We start from the raw sequence: 26914 nt of genomic DNA on the forward strand, positions 1-26914 counted from the left end.
CACTAAATAATCATAGCATCACCACATACAAGTAATAACCAGTACATTATATTTCCCCCCACTCACTCATGCTACCAGGAGCTCCCTGAGAATTCCACTTGTGCAGACTGTGAAACCCAGATTTCTGGCGTGCATCAGCAACCGCAGTACTTCTTGAAGCCGGGTCTCGGATCCCTCCACGTGACGTCCGGCGAAGACAAGAAGACGAGTCACGGCACCAGTGTAACAGATGTATATCGTACTCTCCTTGCGTTGTGTTTTCTCCTAATAAATCACATCAGCCAGTGGTCCCAGTTGAGCATCATTTATTCCTGTTGTTAAATGAGAAACAGCACGGTAGTTGTGCAGGGCTTAATGATACCGATGGCTGTCGATGGCAAAAGCCCTTGCATCACATTTTCATACTGGGCCACAAAATACAAAAATACAATACAAAATATAACATGTGTAAATACCTGTTGTTAAATGAGAAACAGCACGGTAGTTGTGCAGGGCTTAATGATACCGATGGCTGTCGATGGCAAAAGCTGTAGCATGAAGACAACGGTGTTAGCAGTGGGCTTATGTGACCATTACAACGGTGTATGCTAGCTAACACTTATCTACAGCAATCATATGCCAAAGCACATTCCATAAAGCCCCTCAATCCCTAACAGGTACCATATACCCACACATGTATAAATCAGTAACGTACAGCAAACTTGTACACATTGTAAAATATAAAATATAAAACGGTATTCAGAACGTGACCTACCCCTTGCATCACATTTTCATACTGGGAAGACCTGACGTTCGCGATCTCCCCCTATCTGCAAGCGGGGCCAATCACAACACACCTTATTGTCATCAGTTGAACCAACCAATACGAATGCTTGAACATTAAGTACACATTGCTTTAGAGGCAAGTGGAAACATAACCAACCCTGTTACACATGAGTGAACGTGATCACTTTTTTACAAGTCACAAAGAGACTTTGGGTTAGTCTGAGTGGATGTATATCATTTCATTAAGGATCAATTTATTTGAGATTTTCTGGGTTCGTTTTACATGTCGTTTTTGGGTTTGTGTAAAATTCACGAGATGGTAAAATGGCGGTTCCCCCTCGGTCTGCATCAACGTACTTCAGTGCAGGCAGTGAGGGAGCAGCAGAGAGAATTTCATGGTTGCACCACTGTTTTGGAGCTAAATGTAATGATTATCAGTTTTCTACATTTGTACTAATATTCAGAGACATTCAGTTGTTTCTGTCTATCTATACATGTTACTATGGTGTGAACGGAAATACTATTGGTTTTTGATTGAAATAATACAGTGAAGACGAGGTTATTCAGGAAAATGGTACATAGTGCTGCCTAAAACATACTGCAACCTTGTACTAAATGTTTTTTGAGGCATTTATGTGAATTCAGGAGATCTACTATAGATTAAGTGCATTTAGAGTTGTGTAGTCTAATTTAAAGTGTATACTTTGGCTAATGTGAATTAATTCATTAATGTTTGGTTGTCAATGCTTAGTTACCAGATCTATTGAAATGAGATCAGTGCTTGACTTGGACAGGAGCTCACTGGAGCTGAGTACCTGCACCTCAAATGTCTACTGTTTGAGCTCATGTTCCTCTAATAGAATATTACCTCAACAGTATTGTGGAGCTCCTGCACCTACATATAAACCATATTTTTAGAGAATAAAGAAAGTCTTGACAGTTCTGGCGCTAACCTTTGTGTCCGTTTCTCTTTGTAACTACTGGCTGACTCAGATTAAGTCTGAGGCTGATAACATCAACAGTGAGGATGAACCCAGCCTGCCTCTCTCCTTCCACACTGAGTCCAAACCTACAGTCACTGGGTCCTGATTGTGACAGTGGAGCCCAGTTTGCACTGCAGGATCCAAAGATGGCATCAGTGAAGCTGGAAGACTGCAGTCAAACACTGGAACTGAATGCCAACATTAAAGATGAAGAAGAGGAGGAGAAGATTGGGACATCTGTTTCTCATGGTAAGAACAGGTTCTATCTAACTAAGTTTGTGTTTTTCATTCCAACTTCCCACTGTGCATGAAAAGTTGCTGTAGAACTATTTTATTTATTTTATTTCACCTTTATTTAACCAGGTAGGCCAGTTGAGAACAAGTTCTCATTTACAACTGCGACCTGGCCAAGATAAAGCAAAGCAGTGCGACAAAAACAACAACACAGAGTTACACATGGAGTAAACAAACGTACAGTCAATAACACAATAGAAAGATCTATATGCAGTGTATGCAAATGTAGTAAGATTATGGAGGTAAGGCAATAAATAGGCCATAATGGCGAAATAATTACAATTTAGCATTAACACTGGAGTGATAGATGTGCAGATGATGATGTGCAAGTAGAGATACTGGGGTGCAAAAGAGCAAAAATAAATAACAATATGGGGATGAGGTAGTTGGGTGGGCTATTTACAGATGGGCTGTGTACAGGTGCAGTGATCGGTAAGCTGCTCTGACAGCTGATGCTTAAAGTTAGTGAGGGAGATATGTCTCCAGCTTCAGTGATTTTTGCAATTCGTTCCAGTCATTGGCAGCAGAGAACTGGAAGGACAGGTGGCCAAAGGAGGAGTTGGCTTTAGGGATGACCAGTGATATATACCTGCTGGAGCGCGTGCTACGGGTGGGTGTTGCTATGGTGAACAGTGAGCTGAGATAAGGTGGGGCTTTACCAAGCAAAGACTTATAGATGACCTGGAGCCAGTGGGTTTGGCGACGAATATGAAGCGAGGGCCAGCCAATGAGAGCATACAGGTCGTAGTGGTGGGTAGTAAATGGGGCTTTGGTGACAAAACGGATGGCACTGTGATAGACTACATCCAATTTGCTGAGTAGAGTGTTGGAGGCTATTTTGTAAATGACATCGCCAAAGTCAAGGATTTGGTAGGATAGTCAGTTTTACGAGGGTATATTTAGCAGCATGAGTGAAGGAGGCTTTGTTGTGAAATAGGAAACCGATTCTAGATTTAATTTCGGATTGGAGATGCTTAATGTGAGTCTGGAAGGAGAGTTTACAGTTTAACCAGACACTTAGAATATGTGGACAACTACAAATACCTAAGTCAGAACCGTCCAGAGTATTGATGCTAGTCGGGCGGGCAGGTACAGGCAGCGATCGGTTGAAGAGCATGCATTTAGTTTTACTAGCATTTAAGAGCAGTTGGAGACCACAGGAAGGAGTGTTGTATGGCATTTAAGCTCGTCTGGAGGTTTGTTAACAGTGTCCAAAGAAGGGCCAGATGTATACAGAATGGTGTCGTCTGCGTAGAGGTGGATCAGAGAATCACCAGCAGCAAGAGCGACCTCATTGATATATACAGAGAAATGTCGGCCCGAGAATTGAACCCTGTGGCACCCCCATAGAGACTGCCAGAGGTCCGGACAACAGGCCCTCCGATTTGACACACTGAACTCTATCTGAGAAGTAGTTGGTGGACCAGGCGAGGCAGTCATTTGAGAATCCAAGGCTGTTGAGTGTGCCAATAAGAATGCGGTGATTGACAGAGTCGAAAGCCTTGGCCAGGTCGATGAAGACTGCTGCACAGGACTGTCTTTTATCGATGGCGGTTATGATATCGTTTAGGACCTTGAGCGTTGCTGAGGTGCACCCATGACCAGGTCGGAAACCAGATTGCATAGCGGAGAAGGTATGGTGGGATTCAAAACTTGTCAGTGATCTGTTTGTTAACTTGGCTTTTGAAGACTAGAAAGGCAGGGCAGGATTTCATGATGAACTGTTTCAATGAGAAGGTAGATGTTATTTCATGCTACTTGCATGGTTTGACGCCAGAATTGCCAGAATTTGTTTTATTCACTGGGTTATCTGGAGTGATCAGAGAGTAGACTAAAGAAGTGAAGTAGACAAACTGACAGTGTTATTAAGTTCTATGAAAGGAGCCCGTGAAGTTCTATGAAATGAGTGTGTGTAGGTAGTAGCCCTTGTGATAGTGAGAGGAGGATGATATGAAATGAGTCTGTGTAGTTACTAACCCTTGTGATAGTGAGTGGAGGATGATATAGCTCATAATTTTCAACGGATACCTTATTTACAAAGTATTCAGATCCTTTGCTATGAGAATCGATATTGAGCTCAGGTGCATCTTGTTTCCATTGATCATCCTTGAGATATTTCTATAACTGGATTGTTGTCAACCTGTGGTAAATGAAATCGATTGGACATGATTTGGAAAGGCACACACCTATCTGTATAAGGTCCCACATTTGACAGTGCATGTCAGAGCAAAAACCAAGTCATGAGGTCGAAGGATTTGTCCGTAGAGCTCCATGAAAGGAAAAATTCACAAGCTGGTAAAATGGCGGCACCCACTCGGTCTGCGTCAACAGACTTCAGTGCAGGCAGTGTGGATGCAGCAGAGGGAGACCATTTTACGGGTGCTCTACTGTTTAAATGCTAAATGTAATGATTATTGGTTTTCTACATGTGTAATAATATTGACACATTAAGTTTGTCTTTATCTATAAACGTTACAATGATGTGAACAGGAAATGCAATTGTTTTTTTGAAGTAAAACAGTGAATACAAGGTTATTAAGGAAAATAGCACATAGTGCTGCCTAAAACAAACTGTAACCTTGAACTTAATGGTTTTTGAGTCATTTATGCATTTATCTACTATAGGTTAAGTATTAGCTCAAAAGTATTGTGGAGCTCCTGCACCTAAATATAAACAGTACCGGCACCCAAAATGTTTATCGGCAACTATTTCAGTCCAAGTCAAGCACTGAATTAGATATTTGAACAAGAAAAAATAGAATATATTTAATAGAAAATAATGACATTACCAGAACTTACAAGATAATAACTTTTGTGTCTGTTTCTCTTGTACTACTTGCCGACTCAGGTATGAGGCCGGTAACATCAACAGTGAGGACAAACCCATCCTGCCTCTCTCCTTCCACACTGAGTCCAAACCTACAGTCACGGGGTCCTGATTGTGACAGTGGAGCCCAGTTTGCATTGCAGGGTCCAGAGATGGCATCAGTGAAGCTGGAAGACTGCAGTCAACCACTGGAGCTGAATGTCAACATTGAAGATGAAGAAGAGGAGGAGAAGATTGGGACATCTGTTTCTCATGGTAAGAGCAGGTTCTATCTAAGTTTGTTATTCATTCCAACTTCCCACTGTGTATGAAAAGTTGCTGTAGAACTGTTTCATGATGAACTGTTTCAATGAGAAAGTAGATATTATTTCATGCTATTGACACTTGCATGGTTTGACACCAGTGTTATCAGCATTTGTTTTATTCACTGGGTTATCTGGAGTGATCAGAGTAGACTAAAGAAGTGAATTCGACCAACTGCCAGTGTTTTAAAGTTCTATGAAATGAGTCTGTACTTTCTAACCCTTGTGATAGTGAGAGGATGATATGAAATGAGTCTGTGTAGTTACTAACCCTTGTGATAGTGAGAGGAGGATGATATGAAATGAGTCTGTGTAGTTACTAACCCTTGTGATAGTGAGTGGATGATATGAAATGAGTCTGTGTAGTTACTAACCCTTGTGATAGTGAGTGGATGATATGAAATGAGTCTGTGTAGTTACTAACCCTTGTGATAGTGAGTGGATGATATGAAATGAGTCTGTGTAGTTACTAACCCTTGTGATAGTGAGAGGAGGATGATATGAAATGAGTCTGTGTAGTTAGTAACCCTTGTGATAGTGAGAGGAGGATGATATGAAATGAGTCTGTGTAGTTACTAACCCTTGTGATAGTGAGAGGAGGATGATATGAAATGAGTCTGTGTAGTTACTAACCCTTGTGATAGTGAGTGGAGGATGATATGAAGTGAGTCTGTGTAGTTACTAACCCTTGTGATAGTGAGAGGAGGATGATATGAAATGAGTCTGTGTAGTTACTAACCCTTGTGATAGTGAGAGGAGGATGATATGAAATGAGTCTGTGTAGTTACTAACCCTTGTGATAGTGAGTGGAGGATGATATGAAGTGAGTCTGTGTAGTTACTAACCCTTGTGATAGTGAGTGGAGGATGATATAGGTCCTAATTTTTTACTTATGAGTTACTTTTAGAATAGTTTTATTCTCTTTTTGTATTGCACAGCCTACTGATATGAATACGAACAGGTATCCTAGTGGCTCGAGAGTTGAGCCAGTAAACGAAAGGTTGCTGGATCGAATCCCTGAGCTGATGGAGAATGTGAAAAAGGAGCAAAGTTCATCTCTATTATTGATGTTTGATGAAGAGTATCTACCACCCTATGTAAAGCTGGGATATAAAAGATACCCCATAAGAGAGTTGGTGTAAAACCCGATGCGAAGCAAGAAATGTATAAAGTTTGGCCACATGTCAAGTGTTTGCAGGCGGAGGGAATATGTTATTGAAGGGTATGTGATTGTAAAATTATGCAACTGTGGTGGGGTTCATTTTCAAATTCCCAGAGTGCCCTTTTAGGGTGAAAGAGGTTGCAGTGTCAAGGATCAGGACTGTACAGCAAATCTCCTACAGTTGAAATCGTAAGTTTACATACACCTTAGTCAAATATGTTTAAACTCAGTTTTTCACAATTCCTGACATTTAATCCTAGTAATAATTCCCTGTCTTAGGTCAGTTAGGATCAACACTTTATTTTAAGAATGTGAAATGTCAGAATAATAGTAGAGAGAATGATTTATTTCAGCATTTATTTTTCATCACATTCCCAGTGGGTCAGAAGTTTACATGCACTCAATTAGTAGTTGGTAGCGTTGCCTTTTAAATTGTTTAACTTGGGTCAAGCGTTTCGGGTAGCCTTCCGCAAGCTTCCCACAATAAGTTGGGTGAATTTTGGCCCATTCCTCCTGACAGCTGGTGTAACTGAGTCAGGTTTGTAGGCCTCCTTGCTCGCACACACCTTTTCAGTTCTGCCCACAAATGTCCTATAGGATTGAGGTCAGGGCTTTGTGATGGCCACTCCAATACCTTGTCTTTGTTGTCCTTAAGCCATTTTGCCACAACTTTGGACGAATGCTTGGGGTCATTGTCCATTTGGAAGACCCATTTGCGACCAAGCTTTAACTTCCTGACTGATGTCTTGAGATGTTGCTTCAATATATCCACATCATTTTCCTACCTCATGATGCCATCTATTTTGTGAAGTGCACCAGTCCCTCCTGCAGCAAAGCACCCCCACAACGTGATGCTGCCACCCCCGTGCTTCACGGTTGGGATGGTGTTCTTTGGCTCGCAAGCTCCCTCCTTTTTCCTCCAAACATAACGATGTTCATTATGGCCAAACAGTTTCATCAGACCAGAGGACATTTCTCCAAAAAGTATGATCTTTGTCCCCATGTGCAGTTGCAAACTGTAGTCTGAATTTTTTTATGGCAGTTTTGGAGCAGTGGCTTCTTCCTTGCTGAGCGGCCTTTCAGGTTATGTAGACTCGTTTTACTGTGGATATAGATACTTTTGTACCTGTTTCCTCCAGCATCTTCACAAGGTCCTCTGCTGTTGTTCTGGGATTGATTTGCACTTTACGCACCAAAGTACGTTCATCTCTAGGAGACAGAATGCGTCCCCTTCCTGAGCGGTATGACGGCCGCGTGGTCCCATGGGGTTTATACTTGCGTACTATTTTTTGTAAATTGCTCCCAAGGATGAACCAGACTTGTGGAGGTCTACCATTTTTTTTCTGACGTCTTGGCTGATTTATTTTTATTTTCCCATGATGTCAAGCAAAGAGGCACTGAGTTTGAAGCTAGGCTTTGAAATACTCAAATGTCAATTTGCCTATCAGAAGCCTCGAAAGCCATGACATCATTTTCTGGAATTTTCCAAGCAGTTTAAAGGCACAGTCAACTTAGTGTATGTAAACTTCTGACCCACTGGAATTGTGATATAGTGAATTATAAGTGAAATAATCTGTCTGTAAACAATTGTTGGAAAAATTACTTGTCATGCACAAAGTAGATGTCCTAACCGACTTGCCAAATCTATAGTTTGTTAACAAGAAATTTGTGGAGTGGTTGAAAAAGGAGTTTTAATGACTCCAACCTAAGTGTATTTAAGAGAGTTATAGGGGCAAGAGGCCACAGTTCTGAAGAAGATATGGTGGTGGATGCACCGCAACCAGTTGCAAATGTTGTACGTCAATCAAGTGATCTGCATACACTTATTGTGAAAGTGGATATTTTAGTATTTATAACCACAGTTATTAATTATTTGCACAAGAGGTCCAAGAAGCTGGACATCATATCTGCAGCTGATAAGTTTTTGGGCCTCCAAGACTACAAGGACTACTGTCACCAGATAATGTTCCGCTCTTACAGGATCCTTCTCAGCCTGTGTAGGGACCTGATTAGAACTGAAAATCAGGCTGATTTGGTTTATTTTACATTTCGTTATTGATAGTTTTTGTATGATTTAAAAAAAAAAAAATACTGTTTACCCTGAACAAACATATAAACTCAACATGTAAAGTGTTGGTTCCATGTTTCATGAGGTAAAATAAAAGATCCCAGAAATGTTCACACACAAACTTATTTCTGTCAAATTTTGTGCACACATTTGTTTACATCCCTGTTAGTGAGCATTTCTCCTTTGCCAAGATAATCCTGAGGTTCTGAGGTACCAGGACGCATTAAATAAAATACCTTTATAATAAAGCATTGCATGCATTATCATGGCTTTTGCGTACTGGAATAGAGCAGTGGTGTGGAGACACTTGCAGAAGTTGTTCATTTTTTGTAGCCTAGAGTTCAGGAACATTGTGGCCTTTTATAAACGGATTTCATGCAATTCTACATTTTAGATGACTGGATACTTTCGCAGAATTTTGAAAGGGATTTTTAAATTTTTTATTTAGCTAGACAAGTCAGCTAAGAACAAATTCTTATTTACATTGACGGCCTACCCCGGCCAAACCCGGACGACGCTGGGCCAATTGTGCGCCACGTCGTCCAGGTTTAATACCTCACAAATAACCAAAATGACAGGCTGCTTTGACACTGACAAACAGAGAATCTGAGATCAATAAAAACGACCTTGTCTCTAATCCATCAATAGCCTAGGCCAGGTATGAGGAGAAACACATTGTACAATATGAGGAGGAAGTTATAGTCCTTAACAAGCTTTCCAGTTTCACTGACTCACCCAATGATGTGCAGCTCACTCACCGGCCAAAAGCTTCTCTCTCTTGCTTTACTTTGAGCAAACAGCATTTTTTTACAATAGACCTATTTGGAAGTTGATAACTTGGTAACATACAGACAGATTAGTGTTTTATTTTCAGCAGGATCCATTTGCTTTACAACCTGTGTTTTCCAGTGACTGTATTAGAAATATTGCTAAAGGCCTGTTTTGGCTGCATGCTGTTCAACTGACAGATTTGCCACACGTTCCTGACTGTAGACATGCCTTGTGATTTGGCAACACACAATCCACAACTAGTCCATTTAAAAAATGTTTTTGCTATTGATCCTCTGTGGCTAAATTCTAGGCTTACTCCTGGTGCAGTATTGGGAATACTTATTTCCCTCATTAAAATGCAAATCAATTTATAACATTTTTGACATGTGTTTTTCTGGATTTTTTTGTTGTTATTCTGTTATTCTCACTGTTCATATAAACCTACCATTAAAATTATAGACTGATCATTTCTTTGTAAGTGGGCAAATGTACAAAATCAGCAGGGGATCAAATACTTTTCCCCCCCACTGTATCAGGCACGTTTTCACATTACGTGTTTTTGGGGTTTCATGACAATTACAGAGGAATCCAAATGTAATTACTCTGATTGCTTTTATTATGATTTTTACATTGCAAACAGTGGACAAAAAAAGTGGTAGGCTACCTGATCCTGGCAAATGGGTTCGGGAATGAAAGACTACAAAACAGAGGTGCTGGAAGATCTGACTAAAATTAAGCACCGCCCTTCTCATATAATGAGGTAGGGCCATCCCAAGGATCCCTGAATGCATGGACGATTGCACCAAAGTTTTTTATAACTAATCCAAGATTAGACCACAGCTGGTCGTTTCCAATGGGAACAGATCAGTCATAGTGGGCAGAGCCAAGCACGAGTCAGCGAGATCCTATTGGTGCGTTCTACAATACATCTGCATATTTCTGTTAGGGAACTCCTCTGTGAATCGCTCGTGTGCAATAACTCAATTCGCCTTTACGTTCCTTCTAAATAACGCAATTATTTAACTTTTTCAAAGGGTAAAGTCTACAAAACTTAGTCCACTCTGTTCACAACAGATTTTAGTTTTGGGAACAGAAAACTGTATTAAGATCAGGTGTTTCATAGATTAAAACATTTTGCAGAATGTCGGCCAAAATCCATCTAGTTCCATCTTCTCCCACTGCCGGCCAGCGGGCTTCCTCTCACTACCATATTTGATAGTGAGTGGAAACGATAAGCGGATGCTTCACATTTATACATCTGGTGAAATATCTGTCTCATTGTTCAATCTGTGGCTTCACTGTGGTAGTGGGGAAACAGGAAGTTCCAGGCAGGCACACAGCATTCTTCAGAATAAAGAAAACGCCAGAACTGTTATATTAAGAAGATAACCTTTGTGTCGGTTTCTATGTATTACTACAGGTATGTAATAGTTTAAACGTGCTATCTAATGTCGAAAAAACATGTCATACCGTGCTAGGTAACATCCGTTAAGGAATTATCACGTTTGGTAAAGAGTTGATGTTTTATTTTTTAGTAAAACCAGGTGATTGTGATCAACTATTTTACAAGTCACATAGCTAGAAGCCTTGGGTTTGTTTGAATGGATGTACATCATTTCCTCAAGGTAATTTGAATAAAGAATACATTTATTTGAGATTTCTGAGTTTGTTTAGCATGTTATTGGTTTTGTGTAAAATACACAAGCTGGTAAAATGGCGCTGTCCACTCTGTCTTCACCAATGGGCTTCAGTGCAGGTGCAGAGAGACAATTTCAGGGTTCACGGTTGCACTACAGGTTTGAAGCTGAATGTAATGATGATCATGTGTTGTAATATTCAGACACATTCAGTTGTTTCTTCTATCTTTATAAATGTTACTATGGTGTGAACGGAAATACTATTGATTTTTGATTTAAATAATACAGTGAAGACAAGGTTATTCAGGAAAATAGTACATAGTGCTGCCTAAAACATACTGCAACCTTGTACTAAATGTTTGAGTCATTTCGGCTTTTATGTGAAATTGTGGTGTCTACTATAGTTTAAGTGCACTTACGTTGTGTAGACTAATTTAAAGCATGTACTTTGTCTAATATGAATTAATGAATGTTTTGTTGTCAATGCTGAGCTACCAGATGTATTGAAATGAGATCAGTGCTTGACTTGGACAGGAGCTCACCGGAGCTGAGAACCGTCACCTCAAATGTCTACTGTTTGAGCTCATGTTCCTCTTATAGAATATTAGCTTTACAGTATTGTGGAGCTCCTGCCCCTAAATATAAACAGTACCGGCACCTGTTTCAGTCCGAGTCAAGCACTGAATTACATAATTGAACAAGAAGAAATATCATATATGTTTAGAGAATAAAGAAAGTGCCAGAACTGTCAAGACAATAACTTTTGTCTGTTTCTCATTGTTGCTACAGGATGACTAAATTTAGGTCTGAGGCCGGTTACACCAATAGTGAGGACAAACCTAGCCTACCTCTCTCATTCCAGACTATGTCCAAACCTACATTCATTCACTGGGTCCTGATTGTGACGAGCCCAGTTTGCACTGCAGGATCCAGAGATGGCATCAGTGAAGCTGGAAGACTGCAGTCAAACACTGGAGCTGAATGTCAACATTAAAGATGAAGAAGAGGAGGAGAAGATTGGGAAATCTGTTTCTCATGGTAAGAGCAGGTTCTATCTAACTAAGTTTGTTGTTCATTCCAACTTCCCACTGTGCGTGAAAAGTTGCAGTAGAACTGTTTCATGATGAACTGTTTCAATGAGAAGGTAGATGTTATTTCATTCTACTCAGACTTGCATGGTTTGACACCAGTATTGCCAACATTTGTTTTATTCACTGGGTTATCTGGAGTGATCAGAGAGTAGACTAAGGAAGTGAAGTAGACAAACTGCCAGTGTTTTAAAGTTCTATGAAATGAGTCTGTGTAGTTACTAACCCTTGTGATAGTGAGTGGAGGATGGTATAGCTCATTTATGACTTTTACTCACTTTTAGAGTAGTTTTATTCCCTTTTGTATTGTACAGCCTACTGATATGAATACATATGTCACCCGGTACAGCCAGAAGAGGACTGGCCACCCCTTTGGGCCTGGTTCCTCTCTGTGTTTCTTTCTAACTTCCTGCCTTCTAGGGAGTTTTTCCTAGCCACTGTGCTTCCACATCTGCATTGCTTGCTCATTGGTGTGTTAGGCTGGGTTTCTGAAAAGCATTTTGTGACAACTGCTGATGTAAAAAGGGTTTATAAAATACATTTGATTGACATTGACAGTACCAGTCAAAGGTTTGGACACCTACTTATTCCAGGGTTTTCTTTATTTTTACTATTTTCTACATTGTAATATAAGTGAAAACAAACTTTAAGTAACACATATATAATCATGTCGTAACCAAAAAAGTGAGATTCTTCAGAGTAGTGTCGTGTCTTTGGGCACCATTAACTGAAGACATGTTTATCAAAATAACTCCCTGTTATTATTATTACACGATTAAACTGATTAATCGTTTAACTGTAATTAATTAGGAGATCGGGGCACCAAGGAAAATATTCAGATTACAAAGTTATAATTTTCCTAATATAACTTTCCTATATTATAACATTATATATATTATAGTATAGTATAGGCCGATTTATCTTCTGGTTTAAATGGTGTATTTTACCTCGCGTCAGTCTCATTCCAAACGTCGTAAATTGTTGTATCTGCACGAATCCAGTCTTTACTAAGTCATCCATACATCAACTGTCTTAAAATCATTTATTTACTAAACAACGTAATTCACAGAAAACATACGAACAGTAATTATCGTCACAAAGAATTGGTAGAGTAATGTGCCCTAGTGGGCTAAACCGGCATGGCGGCTTGTTAAACCAACAAGGGCGGGTCAGCTGAGAAGACACTACAGAGTTGATAAATATGAACAATTGATATGCTAATCCTTTGCACATGAACGCTCACTCATTCGGGAACAACTGCAATCAATATATGTTTATGCTCAGTGTGTCGTCGGGATCCTTGTTGGAGAGTTTTTGTCCGCGTTCTCTCTCTCTCGGTTAGAATGGGTCTTTCAAAGCGACATTCATTAATGTCGTTATAGAATGGATGTTTCGTCGGTCTTCGCGTTCGATGATATCAAATTTCTAGCTGCAGACTATTAATTAATATCAAAGGCTTATTATTATTCTGTCGGTATCGATAGTCTAAAGTTTAACCATGTGGTATGGTTAAAGTTCAGGACAGGGATGCATGGTCAAACCTATTGGCCAACTCGTAATGGAGTGGAGGCCTGGTCTGAAGAAAGTAACCCTGGGTGGGGGTTTTATTCGGAATGACAGAAAAAGGCTGTCTCATGACGCCAGGTCTTGTCTGTGTCCCTGGGGGCGTGCCGATGACTGAGTTAAGCTTTGAACAGAAATACAATTCTATCACATTAACATCAGTACATAGCCTCTCAACATATTCCAAATAGCTTTAATCTTATTAAATCATTGTATACAACCATTTAGATGCAAGTCCCATAGCTGAGGCTATTATATAAACCTTAGTATGGTAATATGGCACTATTGTCTCTAATGAGTATCACAAAATTGTATCAAGCGGACCAGTTCGTAGCTGGATTCTTCACCGATCTTTTATACCTTCTCCAGAACATGAATGTCGTTCGGTTCCCCAATTCTGTGAGTTGGAAGAATTTCCTTTGTCTCTCTATGAAACCCTTCTCTGTCTCAAAACTGGGCCATGCGGCAGGACATTCTCCTTTAGAATTTTACGACCCCTCTCACCACAGCAGTGTCAGAAGTATAGAGGTCGGGGGATGGTGCATAGAAAAGGCCTGGTGCAGAGGGAGGGGGTCAACTGTGTTCTCTGTTCCCAGAGAGAGGGCAACGTCATGACAGTAGCCACCCTTTGCCTTGATGACAGCTTTGCACACTCTTGGCATTCTCTCAACCAGCTTCATGAGTAAGTCACCTGGAATGCATTTCAAATAAAAGGTGTGCCTTGTTGAAAGTCAATCAGTTGTATTGTGACAAGGTAGGGGTGGTATACAGAAGATAGCCCTATTTGATAAAAGAGCAAGGCCATATTATGTCAAGAACAGCTCAAATAAGAAAAGAGAAATGACAGTCCATTACTTTAAGACATGAAGGTCAATCAATGCGGAACATTTTATAGAACTTTGAAAGTTTCTTGAAGCGCAGTTGCAAAAACCATCAAGCACTATAATGAAACTGACTCTCATCAGGACCGCCACAGGAAAGGAAGACCCAAAGTTACCTCTGCTGCAGAGGAGAAGTTCATTAGAGTTACCAGCCTTAGAAATTTCATCCCAAATAAATGCTTCACAGAGTTCAAGTAACAGACACATCTCAACATCAACTGTACAGAGGAGACTGCGTGAATCAGGCCTTCATGGTCGAATTGATGCAAATAAACCTTTACTAAAGGATACCAATAAGAAGAAGAGATTTGCTTGGGCCAAGAAACACGAGCAATGGCCATTAGACCGGGGGAAATCTGTAATTTGGTGCGATTAGTCCAAATTTCAGATTTTTGGTTCCAACTGCTGTGTCTTTGTGAGATGCAGAGTAGGTGAATGGATGATCTCTGCATGTATGGTTCCCACTGTGAAGCATGGATGTGTGATGGTGGGGTGCTTTGCTGGTAACGCTCAGTGATTTATTTAGAATTCAAGGCACACTTAACCAGCATGGCTACCACATCAGTCTGCAGCAATATGCCATCCCATCTGGTATGGGCTTAGTGGGACTCATTTGTTTTTCAACAGGACAATGACACAAAACACCCCTCCAGGCTGTGTAAGGGCTATTTGACGTAGAATGAGAGCGATGGAGTGCTGCATCAGATGACCTGGCCTCCACAATCCCCCGACCTCAACCCAATTGAGATGGTTTGGGATGAGTTGGACCGCAGAGTGAAGGAAAAGCAGCCAACAAGTGCTCAGCATATGTGGGAGCTCCTTCAAGACTGTTGGAAAAGCCTTCCAGGTGAAGCTGGTTGAGAGAATGCCAAGTGTGCAAAGCTGTCATCAAGGCAAAGGGTGGCTACTTTGAAGAATCTAAAATATATTTGTATTTGTTTTAACACTTTTTTTTGGTTACTACATGATTCCATATGTGTTATTTCATAGTTTTGATGTCTTCACTTATTCTACAATGTATAAAATAGTAAAAATAAAGAAAAACCCTTGAATGAGTAAGTTTGTCCAAACGTTGGACTGGTACTGTATATCACACCAACTGACTAGTTCTTCTGATGTTGTTCACACAGGAAACCATGTTGACACATTCTCTACATCCAGAGAGCAACAGCAGGAAGATCATAGAGCTAAGAGGTCTCATCACTGCCCACATTGTGAGGAGATTTTCCCATTTCTATCAAAGCTGAAAATACACCTGAAAATACACACAGGAGAGAATCTGTATTCCTGTACTGACTGTGGGAAGAATTTCACAACATTAAAGATTCTGATCATTCATCAGAGAGTGCATGAACGGATACACACAGGAGAAAAGCCTTACTCCTGCTCTGACTGTGGAAAGAGTTTCTCTCAACTGAGCAACTTAAAAGCACATGTACGTATACAAACAGGAGAGAATCCTTACTCCTGTTCTGACTGTGGGAAGAGTTTCTTTCTACTGAGCAACTTAAAATCACATGAACGTATGCATAAAGGAGAGAAGCCTTACTTATGCTCTGACTGTGTAAAATCCTTCACAACATCAACTGAGCTAAATCGTCATCAGAGAACACACACAGGAGAGAAGCCTTACTCCTGCTCTGACTGTGGAAAGAGTTTTTCTCGACTGAGCACCTTAAAAAGACACCAAGGTAAACATAAAGGACCACTGATCTGACTGTGGAAAATGTTTTAAAACAACAGCTGAGCTAAAAGGTCATCAGAGAACACACATAGGAGAGAAGCTTTACATCTGCTCTGACTGTGCATCACGTTTCTCTCGTCTGTGCCCCTTAAAATGACTTGAACGTGTACACACAGGAGAGAAGCCTTATCACTGCACTGACTGTGAGAAGAGATTCTACAGATTGAGCCACTTAAAAAGACACCAATGTATACATAAAGGAGAGCAGCCTCATCAGTTCTCTCAGACCAGCTAAGATTAGACACTCCACTTAATTCTCATGTCATTAAATAATTGGCAACGTTGAATTGGATCAAATGAAAAAAGCGTAGAACACTCTATTGTAATCCTATAGTTTCTCACTGTGAGAGAACTGTGCGGAGGAAAGGGAGCGTTATAGAATGTTAGCCTCTCTTTACTTTACTGATCAGTGTGCACCTTGTCAGTTTTGGTGTTTTGTTAGCTTCTACTGTAAAGATATTGAGATGACCTTGGATTTGCCCTGAGGGTTGAATATCCTCTGTGAGGCATCTCACAATGGAGTGGTTGACTGGGTGGTACTGCTTCCATGAGATGGTTGACGCAACATACACTGAGTGTACAAAACATTAAGGACACCTGTTCTTTCCATGACAGACTGACCAGGTGAACCCAGGTGAAAGCTATAATCCTTAATGATGTAGTTTTTATTATGGATTTATTATGGATCCCCATTAGCTTTCAGCAGAAAACAAGAGACTGCAGTTGCAGTGGGCTAAGGAATTAAAAGACTGGACGCTGGAGAATTTGAACAACATTGCCTGGTCTGATGAATCCCTGTTCCTGCTGTTTCATGCTGATGTGATGACTATTGTATGGAGGAAATCATGAGTACATCCATCATGCCTCGTTTCATTTTTGCAGGCTCGTGGTGATGGTGTGGAGTTTGTTTTCAGGGCACACACTGGGCCCCTTGATAGAAGTGGAACAACGTTTGAATACCACAGGATATCTAAACATCATTGCCAATCAGGTGCCTCCCTTCACAGCAGCAGTGTATCCATCTGCAAATAGATTTTTTCAGCAGGATTATGCCCCATGCCACAATGCTTGTCCAGGAATGGTTCAAAGAACATGACAGTGAATTCACCTTATTGCAGTGGCCTGCCGAGTCACCAGATCTCAATCCAATTGTGCATCTGTGGGAGGAGATGGAACAAGCTATTCAGAGTAGAGATCCACTCCCAGCCGACTTGACACAATTGTGGGAAGAATTGGGCCAGAATCCCTGTTGAACGCTCTCAACACCTTGGACAGTCCATGCCCTGACGAATTGAGGCTTATTCTGAGGACAAAGGGGGATGCAACTCAATATTAGGAAGGTGTTTCTAATGTTTTGTACACAGTGTATATCAGATAAAGATGGTGTGATGATCATTTTAGCATTAGTTTGGGTGGATTATTTTCTATTACTCAACTTGTGTTTAATGATAAACAGTCTATGAATCTACTTGTGTTTATTAAATTGTATTTTAATAGTAGATTCATTATTTTAGTCATTGATGATGGATGTATTTGAATAACTGTGTTGAAGTTAATTGATCTGGCGGCAGGTAGTTTTACAGACGTGTTTAATACGTCTTATTTATACACTTTTGTAATATTTATGAAATGCATATTGTTATATTTGGTAGCACTTATTTGTTTTTCCTTTGTCTCCAACCCCTTTCGATGTGTGGAACGGATGTGGGTGGGGCTAGGTCTACATAAGGGTCCTATTTTCAGAAAATTCACAAAAGCTCTGACGAAGGCCGTGAGGCCGATACGTAACCTTATTAAATATCAGTGATACTATCAAGAGCAGTGTGTGGTTTCCTTTTTCCTTCATCTTGTTCAACTGTTGCCATGCACCTGCAAAAAATGTTGCTCATATGCTCAGAATTTTATATAAAGGTGGTATAAAAGGTGTTATATCTGGAGTTTAATAAAGGTGTTATATAAAGGTGTTATATCTGGAGTTTAATAAAGGTGTTATATCTGGAGTTTAATAAAGGTTATAGAAAGGTGTTATATAAATGTGTTATATCTGGAGTTTAATAAAGGTGTTATATAAAGGTGGTATAAAAGGTGTTATAGGTGGAGTTTAATAAAGGTGTTATATAAAGGTGGTATAAAAGGTATATAAAGGTGGTATAAGAGGAAGATTCCTGGAGTGGCTTGTATTTGTGTATTTATCAGGGATCCCCATTAGTTACTCTTCCTGGGATCCAAACACACTAAAGCATCAACATGACATATAAAACAACAGATGAAACAGTGAACTATGTTTGTACTGAATGAGCTAAAGATAAAACAGTACATCATATGACATCCCTACACCACCACATATCCACAACACAAAATGTTCAATACCACCATACAACAATATCACAATGTGTGCTTATGCATGTGTCTGTACCTTTGTGTGTGTCTCTTCACAGTCCCCGTTGTTCCATAAGGTGGTATTTTTACCTGCTTTTTAAATCTGATTCTACTGCTGGCATCAGTTACCTGATGTGGAATAGAGTTCCATGTGGTCATGGCTCTATGTAGTACTGTGCGCCTCCCATAGTCTGTTCTGGACTTGGGGATTGTGAAGAGACCTCCGGTGGCATGTCTTGTGGGGTATTCATGGGTTTCCAAGCTATGTGCTTGTATTTTAAACAGACAGCTCGGTATATTCAGCTTGTCAACAGCTCTTAATAAAACAAGTAATGATGAAGTCAATCTCTCTTCCACTTTAAGCCATGAGAGATTGACATGCATGTCATTAATGTTAGCTCTCCGTGTACTTTTAAGGGCCAGCCGTGCTGCCCTGTTCTGAACCAAATGCATATTTTCCCAAGTCCCTCTTTATGGCACCTGACCACACTACTGAACAGTAGTCTAGGTGCGATAAAACGAGGGACCTGCCTTGTTGATAGTGTTGTTAAGAAGGCAGAGTAACGCTTTATTATGGACAGACTTCTCCCCATCTTAGCTACTGTTGTATCAATATGTTTTGACCATCACAGTTTACAACCCAGGGTTACTCCAAGCAGTTAATCACCTCAACTTGCTCAATTTCCACATTATTCATAACGAGACGTAGTTGAGCCACATACGTTTTTCCAGCAGCAGACTATGATCGATAATGTCAAAAGCTGCACTGAAGTCTAAGAAGACAGCCCCCACAATCATTTTATCATCAATTTCTCTCAGCCAATCATCAGTAATTTGTGTAAGTGTTGAGTGTCGAGTGTCCTTCTCAAACACAATTTTTTCCAGAAGTTTGTTGACAGGCTGATTGGTTGGCTATTTGAGTCAATAAAGGGAGCTTTACTATTCTTTGGTAGCAGAATGACTTTATCTTCCCTCCAGGCCTGAGGGCACACACTTTCTAGTAGGCTTAAATTGACGATGTGGAAATATCATCTGCTATTATCCTCAGTCATTTTCCATCTCGATTTTTTTAACCTTTATTTGATGAGGCAAGTCAGTTAAGAACAAATTCTTATTTACAATGACGGCCTATTGGGGTCATTGTGGGTTAACTGCCCTGTTCAGATATTCACCTCTTCCACACCAACTTTACGGAATTCAAAAGTACATTTCTTGTCTTTCATAATTTGGTCAGATATACTTGGATATGTAGTGTCAGCGTTTGTTGCTGGCATGTCATCCCTAAGTTTGCTTATCTTGGCAATATCAGTTGGTTTTGTGATGAATGAGCCATCTGATTCAATGTATGAAGGAGCCGAGTTGGCTTTTTTTCCCAGAATTTTGTTTGTGCTCCAAAGCTTTTTACTATCATTCTTTATATAATTTATCTTTGTTTCATAGTATAGTTTATTTTTATTTAGTTTAGTCACATGATTTCTTAATTTGCAGTATGTTTGCCAATCAGTTGGGCTGCCAGACTTATTTTCCATACCTTTTACCTCATCCCTCTCAACCATACAATGTTTTAATTCCTCATCAATACAAGGAGATTTAACAGTTTTTACAGTCATTTCCTTAATAGGTGCGTGCTTATTAGTAACTGGAATAATCAATTTAATAAATGTGTCAAGTGCAGCGTCTGGTTGCTCCTCATTACACACCACAGACCAGAAAATATTCTAGAAATAGCATTTCACAATCAACATCTTGATCAACTCTATGCAAAGGAGATGTGTCCTGCAGGAGGCTACGACCCCCTTCTCATGTAATGTGGTAGGGCCTTCCCAAGGAACCCGGAGTGCACGGACGGTGTTAGTGGGGGAACAGGAAGTTCCGGGAAGGCGCCCACCATTCTTCAGTATAAAGACATTGCCAGAACGATGCGGTGTAGAAGATAATCTTCGTGTCCGTTTCTATTTATTACTACAGGTATGTAATAGCACCTTTAAACTTTCTAAAGAATATATTTACTTGAGATTTCTGAATTCGTTTAGCAAGTTATTGGTTTTGTGTAAAATTCACGTGCTGGTAAAATGGCGGCACCACTCGGTCTGCGTCAGCGGATTTCTTTATTTTTTTTATTGCAACAATAATAACAATATTACACATCAGTACAGCGACATTCCTGTGAATACAATGAAATGTAAAGTCCAGGCAGTGAGGGTGCAGCAGAGAGAGACAATTTCAAGGTTGATCTACTGTTTTGAAGCTGAATGTGATGATTATCAGTTTTCTACATGTGTACTGATATTCAGACGCGTTAAATTGTTTCTATCTTTATTTATAAATGTTACTATGGTGTGAACAGACATACTATTGGTTTTGATTGAAATAATACAGTGAAGACAAGGTTATTCAAGAAAATAGTACATAGTGCTGCCTAAAACAAACGGTAACCTTGTACTAAATGTTTTTTGAGTCATTTATGCGAATTCAGGAAATCTACTATAGTTTAAATGACTTAAGGTTCTGTAGCCTAATTTAAAGTGTATACTTTGTCTAATGTGAATTAATGTTTTGTTGTCTGTGCTTAGCTACCAGATCTATTGAAATGAAATCAGTGCTTGACTTGGACAGGAGCTCACCGGAGCTGAGAACCGTCACCTCAAATGTCTACTGTTTGAGCTCATGTTCCTCTTATAGAATATTAGTTCAACAGTATTGTGGAGCTCCTGCACCTAAATATAAACAATATTTTTAGAGAATAAATAAAGTGCCTGAACTGTCAAGACTAACTTTTGTGTCCGTTTCTCTTTATTACTACTGGCCGCCTCAGATTAACCATGAGGCCGGTAACATCAACAGTGAGGACAGACCCAGCCTGCCTCTCTCCTTCCACACTGAGTCCAAACCTACAGTCACTGGGTCCTGATTGTGACAGTGGAGCCCAGTTTGCACTGCAGGATCCAGAGATGACATCAGTGAAGCTGGAAGACTGCAGTCAAACACTGGAGCTGAATGCCAACATTAAAGATGAAGAAGAGGAGGAGAAGATTGGGACATCTGTTTCTCATGGTAAGAGCAGGTTCTATCTCACTAAGTTTGTTGTTCGTTCCAACTTCCTACTGTGCATGAAAAGTTGCAGTAGAACTGTTTCATGATGATGTAATGCGGGTCGTATAAAAGGGACCAAGGCGCGGCATGTAGAGTGCTCATACTTTACTTTAATGGTAACACTTAAACAAAACAACAGCCAACAGTTCCGTCAGGTGATACTCACAAAACAACTACCCACACCAACACAGGAAAAACTGGCTGCCTAAGTATGGCTTCCAATCAGAGACAACGATAGACAGCTGCCTCTGATTGGAAACCATACCTGGCCAAAACATAGAAAACAAAAACAGAGAATGCCCACCCATCTATCACACCCTGACCTAACTAAACAGAAAAACACAGCTCTCCTAGGTCAGAGCGTGACACTACCCCCCCCCCCCCCCCAAAGGTGCGGACTCCCGGCCGCAAACCTGAACCTATTGGGGAGGGTCCGGGTAGGCATCCATATTTGGCGGCGGCTCTGGTTCCGGGCGTAGAACCCCCCCCCCCCCCCGCCCACTGTCTCACCTAGTCCGGTGAGACATTAGGTCTCACCGGTCTAGGAAGACACGTTGCTGCTGGCTCCATGCCATGGATCATCTCTACAGGTTCCGCGCCATGGATCATCACAGGAGGCTTCATACCATGGATCATCTCTACAGGTGCCGGGCTATGGATTATTCCTACAGGCTTCGTGCCAGGGTTTATCCCTGCAGGCTCCGGACCATTTATAATCCCTTCAGGCTTTTTGCCAAGGATTATTTCTACAGGCTCCAGGCCATGGATCATCACTAGAGGCTTCGTGCCATGGAACATCCCTACAGGCTCCGGGCCATGGATCATCACTAGAGGCTTCGTGCCATGGATCATCTCTATAGGCTTCGGACCATCGATTATCACTGGAGGCTTAGATCGTGGAGCTGAAACAGGTCTCATCGAACTAGGAAGACGCACTGAGGACCGAGTGCTCAAAGCAGGCACCGGCCGTACTGGGCTATGGAGGCGAACTGGAGGGAGAGTGCGAGGGGCAGGCACAGGACGTACTGGGCTACAGAGGCACACTGGAGAGAGAGCGCAAGAGGCAGGCACATGCTCTCCACAATAAGCGCGGGGAGTTGGCTCAGGTCTCAGTCCTGGCCCAGCCAAACTACCCGTGTGCTCCCCCAATTTTTGGGGGAGGGGCTGCCTCCCCTTCTTTCCCGGTAGGCTCCGATATCTCTCTATTACTTGCCCCAAGTCCAGTTTCTCCTTTCTATCCACTCCTCACTTGACCAGGTGTCCATTTCTCCCCGGGCACGCCGCTTGATCTAATCATGGTGGGTAGTTCTGTAATGCGGGTCGTATAAAAGGGACCAAGGCGCGGCGTGTAGAGTGCTCATACTTTACTTTAATGGTAACACTTAAACAAAACGACAGCCAACAGTTCCGTCAGGTGATACTCACAAAACGGAAAAAAACTACCCACACCAACACAGGAAAAACAGGCTGCCTAAGTATGGCTTCCAATCAGAGACAACGATAGACAGCTGCCTCTGATTGGAAACCATACCTGGCCAAAACATAGAAAACAAAAACAGAATGCCCACCCATCTATCACACCCTGACCTAACTAAACAGAAAAACACAGCTCTCCTAGGTCAGAGCGTGACAGATGAACTGTTAAAATGAAGCGGTAGATGTTATTTCATGCCACTGACACTTGCATGGTTTGACACCAGTATTGCCAGAATTAGTTTTATTCACTGGGCTATCTGGAGTGATCACTAAATAATTGGAGTAGTGTTTTAATGTTATATGAAATGAGTCTGTGTAGATACTAACCCTTGTGATAGTGAGTAGAGGATGACACTCCCCATTTTACCCACTTTTAGAATAGTTTTATTCCCCTTTTGTATTGCACAACCTTCTTATATGAATACATACAGTGCATTCGGAAAGTATTCAGAGCCCTTGGCTTTTTCCACATTTTGTTACGTTACAGCCTTATTCTAAAATTGATTAACTAAAAAAATTATCATCAATGTTCCTCACAAAGGAAACACAGGTTTTTTAGAAATGTTTGTACATGTATTAAAAATTAGAAACAAAAATACCTTTATTTACATAAGTATTCAGGCCCTTTGCGCTGAGACTCGACATTGAGCTCAGGTGCATCCTGTTTCCATTGATCATCCTTGAGATGTTTCTACAACTTGATTGAGAGTCCACCTGTGGTAAATTACATTGATTGGACATGATTTAGAAAGGCACACACCTGTCTATATAAGGTTCCACATTTGACAGTACATGTCAGAGTGAAACCAAGCCACGAGTTCGAAGGAATTGTCCGTAGAGCTCCATGAAAGGATTATGTCGAGGCACAGATCTGGGGAAGGGTACCAAACCATTTCCAAATAAGAAGTGTAATATGCAGTTGCAGATTACTCTAAGAACTAGAGCCAATATTCACATAAAAAATAGAGGATTTACAGTTCCAATGCTTCTAGAATATCACCGGTTTGCAAAAACTCACAAAACAGATCCCAAATATTATGAAACTCTGGGGCTTTCTTTTTAACTATATAAGTACATTTTTCAAGAGCCAGGCTTGGCGTTAATTATTTTAACCAATGACCAAGTGAGGGAACTGACATACTTCCAGTGGAGAGCAATTGAACGTCTAGCTTGTAATAGACAGAGGTCAACCATTTTCTTTTCTCTCCTAAAGAGAGATTCTCTGGGTAAAGATTTAGGAGGCATAGTTTAGGGATTAGTGGTATTGGGGCAGAGGTCATCGCAGAGATATAGCGCAGTACTGAGCTCCAAAATGTTTGTATCTCAACAAATTCCTCCAGGCAATTGTCACGTCCTGACCAGTAATAGGGGTTATTTGTTATTGTAGTTTGGTCAGGACGTGGCAGAGGATATTTGTTTTATGTGGTTCGGGATGGTGGTTTGTTTAGAAGGGTGATTGATTCATTATTTCCGGGTTTTGGGTTATGTTCTATGTTTTTTGTATTTCTATGTTCTCTCTAGTTTAGTATTTCTATGTCTAGGATTGGGTGTTGGACTCTCAATTGGAGGCAGGTGTTTTTAGTTGCCTCTGATTGAGAGTCCTATATATAGGTATGTGTTTTGGTGGGAGATTGTTCTGTGTATAGCCTTGTGCCTTACCAGACTGTTATTCGTCATTGTGTTTTGTGTACGTGTTTATTTTGGTTTCCCTTCTTTTCCTTAAGGGGGCAGTATTTTCACGGCCGGATAAAAAACGTACCCGATTTAATCTGATTATTACTCCTGCCCAGAAACTAGAATATGCATATAATTATTAGCTTTGGATAGAAAACACTCCAAAGTTTCTAAAACTGTTGAATGGTGTCTGTGAGTATAACAGAACTCATTTGGCTATTTTACACCATTTTAAAGACAAGACTCTCGTTACTCTAACCACACTGTCCGATTTCAAAAAGGCTTTACAACGAAAGCAAAACATTATATTATGTCAGCAGAGTACCCAGCCAGAAATAATCAGACACCCATTTTTCAAGCTAGCATATAATGTCACATAAACCCAAACCACAGCTAAATGCAGCACTAACCTTTGATGATCTTCATCAGATGACACTCCTAAGGACATTATGTTATACAATACATGCCTGTTTTGTTCAATCAAGTTCATATTTATATCAAAAACCAGCTTTTTACATTAGCATGTTGACGTTCAGAACTAGCATACCCATCGCAAACTTCCGGTGAATTTACTAAATACTCACGATAAACGTTCACAAAAAACATAACAATTATTTTAAGAATTATAGATACAGAACTCCTTTATGCAATCGCTATGTCCGATTTTAAATAGCTTATTCGGCAAAGCACATTTTGCAATATTCTGAGTAGATAGCTCGCCATCACGGGCTAGCTATTTTGACACCCCCAGTTTGGCACTCACCAAATCAGATTTACTATAAGAAAATTGGATTACCTTTGCTGTTCTTCGTCAGAATGCACTCCCAGGACTTCTACTTCAATAACAAATGTTGGTTTGGTTCAAAATAATCCATAGTTATGTTCAAATATCCTCTGTTTGTTCGTGCGTTCAAGGACACTATCCGAAGGGTGACGCGCCGGCACTATCGTGACAAAAAATTCTAAATATTCCATTACCGTACTTCGAAGCATATCAAACGCTGTTTAAAATCAATTTTTATGAGATTTTTCTCGTAAAAAAGCGATAATATTCCGACCGGGAAACCCTGTCTTCGTTCAAAGACTAAAAATCCAAAATGGCCTCGTCTCGTGCATGCGCGCGCCAGTCTCATTGTTCTCAGATCGACCACTTACCAAATGCGCTACTGTTTTTCAGCCATGGGCTGCAAAGTCATCATTCAACGTTCTGCCGCCTTCTGAGAGCCTATGGGAGCCGTAGGAAGTGTCACGTTACAGCAGAGATCCTCAGTTTCACTAAAGAGAGTGTAGAAGGCCAAGAAATGGTCAGAGAGGGCACTTCCTGTAAGGAATTTCTCAGGTTTTTGCCTGCATATTGAGTTCTGTTATACTCACAGACACCATTCAAACAGTTTTAGAAACTTTAGGGTGTTTTCTATCCAAATCAAACAATTATATGCATATTCTAGTTTCTGGGTAGTAGTAATAACCAGATTAAATCGGGTATGTTTTTTATCCGGCCGTGCAAATACTGCCTCCTACCTAGAGAGGTTAATGCGCCAGGCCAGCAATTACCAGGTTTTTCACCATGATCATAGGACTGTTTCAGCCTAGTTAAGCCTGTTTGCAGCCTTTGAGGTGGGAAAGTTCTTCTACTGAGCTATAAGACAAAATATTCCTTGTTTACTTCTACTGAGTTATCCAAAAAGCTCCCTCTGCAATTCTCTGATTTGCTGTCCAGCGCTCATTTTCTGATTTAAATTTCATTGAGTGATTTGAAACTGGTAGAATGTATAGTTTCCCCCCAATACATGCTTAAGAGGCTTTCACTCTGGTACTCACTGACGTTTGGTTAGTGTTCATACATGACAAGATCCTGAGGGCCATTGTCCTTGGCCATTATCCGCCGTCATAACCTCGATGTTTCAGCATGACAATGCCACAGCCCCATGTTGCAGGGATCTGTACACAATTGAAAATGCTGAATATGTCCCAATTCTTCCATGGCCTGCATACTCAGACATGTCACCTTTGAGCATGTTTGGATGGTCTGGATCAACGTGAACGACAGCTTGATCCAGTACCCGCCAATATCCAGGAATTTCGCACAGCCATTGAAGAGCAGTGGGACAACATTCCACAGGCCACAATCAACAGCCTGATGAACTCTAGGCAAAAGAGAGGGAGGCATTGGCAGCTACCCACTTCTCCAGTGCTTCATTTGTAAA

General features: G+C 40.7%; 1 protein-coding gene and 2 long non-coding RNA genes across 3 annotated transcripts in view; all 3 read left to right on the forward strand.

Annotated features, from left to right (window-relative positions):
* Positions 1 to 11809: 11809 nt before the first annotated feature.
* On the forward strand, positions 11810 to 15597 carry LOC115179566 (uncharacterized). Its single transcript, XR_003872945.1, has 2 exons — positions 11810 to 11847; positions 15472 to 15597. It is a non-coding gene; the product is annotated as an uncharacterized LOC115179566 (long non-coding RNA).
* Positions 15598 to 16609: 1012 nt separating this feature from the next.
* Positions 16610 to 18247, forward strand: LOC115179569 (uncharacterized). The gene is made up of 2 exons (XR_003872948.1): positions 16610 to 18071; positions 18146 to 18247. It is a non-coding gene; the product is annotated as an uncharacterized LOC115179569 (long non-coding RNA).
* A 3236-nt stretch (positions 18248 to 21483) lies between these two features.
* Positions 21484 to 26914, forward strand: part of LOC115179505 (zinc finger protein 420-like) — a 15522-nt gene continuing 10091 nt past the window's right edge. Inside the window, exon 1 of the mRNA XM_029741093.1 lies at positions 21484 to 21518. The gene's annotated coding sequence lies outside the window, so the exon portion shown is untranslated. The remainder of the gene's footprint in view (positions 21519 to 26914) is intronic.

Source organism: Salmo trutta, chromosome 39 (genome assembly GCF_901001165.1).
Source record: "Salmo trutta chromosome 39, fSalTru1.1, whole genome shotgun sequence".
Classification (NCBI taxonomy): domain Eukaryota; kingdom Metazoa; phylum Chordata; class Actinopteri; order Salmoniformes; family Salmonidae; genus Salmo; species Salmo trutta.